Source organism: Rhododendron vialii, chromosome 13a, assembly GCF_030253575.1.
Source record: "Rhododendron vialii isolate Sample 1 chromosome 13a, ASM3025357v1".
Lineage (NCBI taxonomy): Eukaryota > Viridiplantae > Streptophyta > Magnoliopsida > Ericales > Ericaceae > Rhododendron > Rhododendron vialii.
The window spans coordinates 25,046,142-25,051,988 of NC_080569.1; positions in this window are offsets into that span (position 1 = coordinate 25,046,142).

Sequence of the window (5,847 nt, forward strand, 5' to 3'; positions counted from 1 at the left end):
CAAATAATTAAAAAGAGAGGAACGGTCGTAGGGAATCCGACGCTCACTACCCAATAAGAATCCGCTCGCTTTTCAAGGTTTTAAAAAATTGGTTAAATTTAGGGAGAATTGGAAACTCCGAAGGATGCGAATCCTAAGGTTGCCGGTCTCGTACACAGTAGCGAACGGGTTTTGGTCCCCTGTTCCCTCTCACATGAGCCCTGGCAATGCCTCAGATTCGTCCAACGGACGTAGTTTTCACCAACTAAATTATTTAATTAAATTAATGTGCAAAAAATTGCGAGACAAATTCTAATTAGGTCACGGCGTGTCTTTACCCAGTGACTAAATCTCAAATAAACTATTCACTCATTATTAAAAATAAAAAGAAAGAAACCCTAGAATTAATCATGCTTTCATTACGCAAGATAAAAATAAATAAATAAACAAAAGATAACAACTAATTGAATACCAACGAACAATTTTAATAAAGAACATAAATCAATATGAATTACCGGAGTGCGAAGATCTGAATAAAACTTCAAAAACTTGAAAAGGAAGAAAAGAAAGAAGAACTCGGAAGAAAACTTAACAATAGTAAGAACAAATGATTTTTTTCTGATGGCAGCCTGCTCTTCATACGCTGTCGGCAGCCCCGTCCTTCCTATTTGTTTCGTCCGTCGAAAAGCCGTTCTTTCTCCATAAAAACAACTACTGAGAATAAATAAAATAATAATAATCTCTCCTGCGGCCCCCCGTTCTTCGTCCTTTTATATGTCTTTCTGTAGCCGAACAAAAACTAATCCTCGTGGGCCGTGGCTTAGGCCTAATCCCTTTTTCTATTGTCCCAGATTTCAGTCAAAACAAGTGATAATAAAAGGTAGGCTTCTGAGGCCTATCGAGATATGCAACAGTGGGAGCAAAATATGGACCAATCCAAGCTTTAATCTGCATTAACTTATTAAGCTTTCAAATATCTACAATACAAAAATTAAACATTAAAACACCACATAATAAAATAAAAAGACTTAGCAATGATAAATTAGGGGTGCTTATGTAAACATTTGCGCGTCTATCATGAATTTAATTAAAAATGAGTTGGTTTGTCTTTATTTGAATTTTTTTTGAATTTGTTAATTTTACATCAAATTTTTATAGATTATTGAGTCATCCCGATGAGAGAAATCGAAAAGTTAAAAAAAAAATTATACTTTTATCCAAATATTTTGGAAAATAATTACTTATTTCTCAAAATAATTCATCTTTTTTTATTTTTTCTGCTAAAAAACAGTTATTTCTCGAAATACTTGTACAAAAATATAATTATTTTACTTTTTTTATTCTTCTCATTGAGACAAATCAATAAATTCAAATAATGATAAACCAACTCATGTTAAGTTAAGTGCAAAAGAACGCAACCTTAAGATGGAGTTTTTAATGATGGATCAATGTAAAAAGTGTGACTTATCAATCCACTTGTTTTAAAATTTCAAATAATGACAAACCAACTCATTTTAAGTTAAGTGCAAAAAACAAGGCAGCCTTAAGATGGAGTTTTTAATGATGGATCAATGTAATCCACCTGTTTTAAAACTTCAATAAAACTATGGATACACCACTTGATGTACAAATGTACACCGCCATCTATGAAATCCACTTAGGAATTTTATACAAATGATTGGAGCTGCTTAAAATTTTCACAATATTTTTTTATTCAACCCTGTAAAAATCGGCTCTGTCGGATATCGATATGTTTGGTGTACATCAAATGGTATACTCATAGCAAGTCTCACTTAAGTAACCAATGCCCACATGATAGGTTTGTACCTTCATCTATTCTACAAAGCAATGTCGTGGATCGAATATGTCTAGCGTTGAACTCGTTCAATGCATGAAGAATGAAAAAAATCAACATGAACTCTTTTTTTTGTTATCTCGTGAGTCTAACAAGTGTATGCTAGACATATTCATGCATGTACCGTTTTCTCTCACTATTTTATAAAAATTTGACTTCCACACACTTTGTTTGCGCCCGGCCTATAGTTAGGATTTAGCCAATTTATCAAACGGCAACAAAACAACATCCTCAGTCCTCACCTAACCAAAGTATGGAAATTAAATGCTACTTAAAAAAAAAGAGAAGGATAGCTTTTCCGTTAAAACCTGGTGTAAAACCAAAGGAGTGAATATGAGACCTATGTGAAGATTACACTGATTCTACGAAGCAAAGGTAAATTAGCATAGATGAAGGTACAAACCTATTAATTACATGTTTGGCAGACTTCTTCACAAAAATGGTCCCTCTCTCTAAGCTCTCTCTTTCTCATGTCGTGACCGGTCATCTTTTTTTGTAAAATTAACCATTGGTAAAGATGAAGGGACGGAGCAATTCGGGTGTATTCAAACATGAGAATGGCAGTTGGTGATGCGATTTTACTCTTTCACCCCATGGTGTTTAACTACTGGAGTTGAATGCCTTGTAAAAATTAATTTTTAATAGGGGAGTTTCGGTATTAGAGGAAGTCTATACAACTTCATTAGATGGGTGACACCAAAAATTGCTCTCCCTTTATATATTAAAATAGATATTGACTTCCGCCGGTAAAAAAATAAAGCAATAAAACTTATCTTGTTGATTGCCAATATTCTCGTTCGTTGATGCGCAGAGATTCGTTTGTAAGCTCTTCACTAAATTTTTTCCTATAACTATTTTTTCTATGCTCTTACCACACATTTGACAAAAAGTTCCAATTTCGTTTCATTGGGATTGAGATACAGAAATGCAACTCCCTCCGTTTCTAAATGAGAGTCTCCTTCTTAGAAATTTTAACTTTTTTAAGAAACATGTAATCATTACACATACTTTCTGTCATTATTCCTATATTCTACCTCTATTTTTATTCACATAGGAGGGACACTTTTGAAATTTTATCAAATTTCTACTTTTATTTTTAGAAAGGGACATTCCAAAATGAAATAATGGACTCTCAATTAGGAACGGAGGGAGTATTAGCAAAGAACAAGGGTAGTAAGGAAATTTGTATATCCTCCCTTATCCTACCATTAATAATAAGAACGAGCCTTTCGCTTGGTATTTATGGTTCCTATATATACTAGGTGAATTGCAACATGCAATGCACGTTTGTCATGCCCGTTGAAAAGAAGAATTTTTAATATTTTTGAAATCGTAGCAGTAGTTGGGGATGACTTGAATCTGCTCCTTATTGGTGGTCAGGAGGTTTCAATTGGAGCAATTCCCTTAATTGCCTTGTCACCTGCTTTCAAACTTCCACGCAGAGTCTTCTGCTTGCAAGTTCAATATCTACAAAATGCAAATATATATAAAAGCAAGTATATATGCAGATCAATGTTAGTGTGTGGGGCCTGTCCAGAGTTCCTTTAACGGCTAGGAAAGAAGAAAAACAATCCTATGAACTTGTTACTCAAATCGTACGGGAAGCTGTCCAACTCCTTTACTTAATATATTGAACGGAAAAGGTAACAAATTTTTATAAGAATTCATGAAGCCAATCATCAAACTGAAATGTTATTGCCCTCTAATGTCTAATGCAAAATATATATATATATATATATCATCAGGACACCCTAAAATTGTAGAGCATGATTTTTTTTTGTCTTCTAGACATAATTTTAGACATCTAAACAACTATCATGACGTGGAAAGTAAAAATATATTAAGGTGGAACACAGAAACCTGTTAATTCATGCATCAATTAATTGATCTTAGGTTGTTATACAACATATAGAAATTAACGCAATGTGATGAGCCCAACCACTCATTTATACTACTCTGTATTGTTCTACGATACCCAGTGCGGTATTATAGGGTATGAATGACTCGTAAATCTTAGCTATTAGATTGATAATGGATGAATCAAGGAAGATCATCGAGACAAAGAGGCTGAATAATGGATTATTTTATCCTGGAAGCGGTGTGACTTTTACTACTTGCGCAGAGAGTGCAGAGCCGCGAACCATCTTAAAGAAAATGACCAAATCCGAGACTCAATCCAAACACCAGCTAATCCGATTTTGGGTATTCTGTTCTACTACACAGATTGTGAGGTAAACAGCTTCATATTCTCTATCCTCATGAACTGTTTCCAACTACCATCCATAAACATAAGGCTGGAATTTGTGATGACATCGCTTGGTGATGCATGGGGGTTGACATAAGCCATGACATAAGCCCATTGCTTACGTCTTTGTATGGGTTGTAATAGTAATAGTACGATCGTCAGACAAAAAAAAATAAAAAAACAAGGCTGGTTTTGTTTGGTGACAATTTGGTTTAATTTAGTTTTGGTAGTGGATAGAAAGAGAAATATGGTAATAATTGAATATATGAGTAATGATTAAAGAAAAATATGAGAAAGAAATAATTGGAGAAATATGATATTAATGATTAGAGAAAGAAATAGGGTAATGAATAAAAACTAAATTAAAACTAAAAATAAAAGGTTAACCGAACAAAGCCTTTGGCACTTCAATTTTTAATGATAGCACTCCAAAACTTGTCTTTTAGTGTAAAAATTATACATAACAAACACACTAAAAGACAAATTTTAAAATACTACCATAAAAAATTGAAGCGACCAAAATTATTTTCCAAAAACAAAACAATAATTATTGCAGTTGTCTGTGGAGTCATGTGACTGGGTTAACCAGAGAAGGATCTACTATAGTACTATGAAACAGCTGGCATTGGCAAACAATAATTGCAGATTCTCATCTCCATGTTGATCGAGCACATATGTGTGAAAGTATCCACCTCAAGAATACTGGATAGTTCTTTCAAAAAAAAAAAGAATACTGGATAGTACTGTCAATTCCATGAAGAAAAAGACCAAATTTGTGAATTTCGTCAATGGATCTAAGGCTGTGTTCTTTTAAACTTAGTTTAAATTTAACTTAAAATGAGTTAATTTGTGATTATTTAAATTTTTTTATACATTTGTTAATTTTGTATCAAATTTTTATAGATTATTGATTCGTTTCAATGCGATGAATTTGAAAAGTAAAAAAAAAAAATTGTACTTTAACCAAAATATTTTGGAAAATAACTACTTATTTCTCAAAATAATTCAACTTTTTTCACTTTTTTTGCTAAAAAATGGATATTTTTCAAAATACTTAGGTAAAAGTACAATTTTTTTACTTTTTTGATTCCACGCGTCAAGACGAATCAATAATCTACAAAAGTTTGAAGCAAAATTAACAAATGCGAAAATAATTCAAATAGTGATAAACCAAACCATTTTAAGTTAAGTGCAAAAGAACGCGGCCTTAAGATGGAGTTTTTAATGATGGATCAATGTAAAAAGTGTGAATTATTATTCCACTTGTTTTAAAACTTCAATAAAATTATGGATACACCACTTGGTGTACACCAAATAAACACCGCCATCTGCGAAATTCACTTAGGAATTTTATACAAATGATTGGAGCCGCTTAAAATTTTCACAATATTTTTTTAATCAACCTTGTAAAAATAAGCTCTATTGGATATCGATACGCTTGGTGTACATCAAATGGCATACCCATAGCAAGGCTCACTCAAGTAACCAATGCCCACACGGTAGGTTTGTACCTTCATCTATTCTACAAAGCAATGTCATAGATAGAATATGTCTAGTGTTGAACTTGTTCAATGCACGAAGAATGAAAAAAATCAAATTGAAATCTTTTTTCTGTCATCTTATGGATCTAACGAGTGTACGCTCGACATATTCATGCATGTATCCATTTTCTCTCACTATTTTATAAAAATTTGACTTTCACACACATTTTTCTTTGCCCGGCCTATATTTAGGATTAAGCCAATTTATCAAACAGCAACAAAACAAC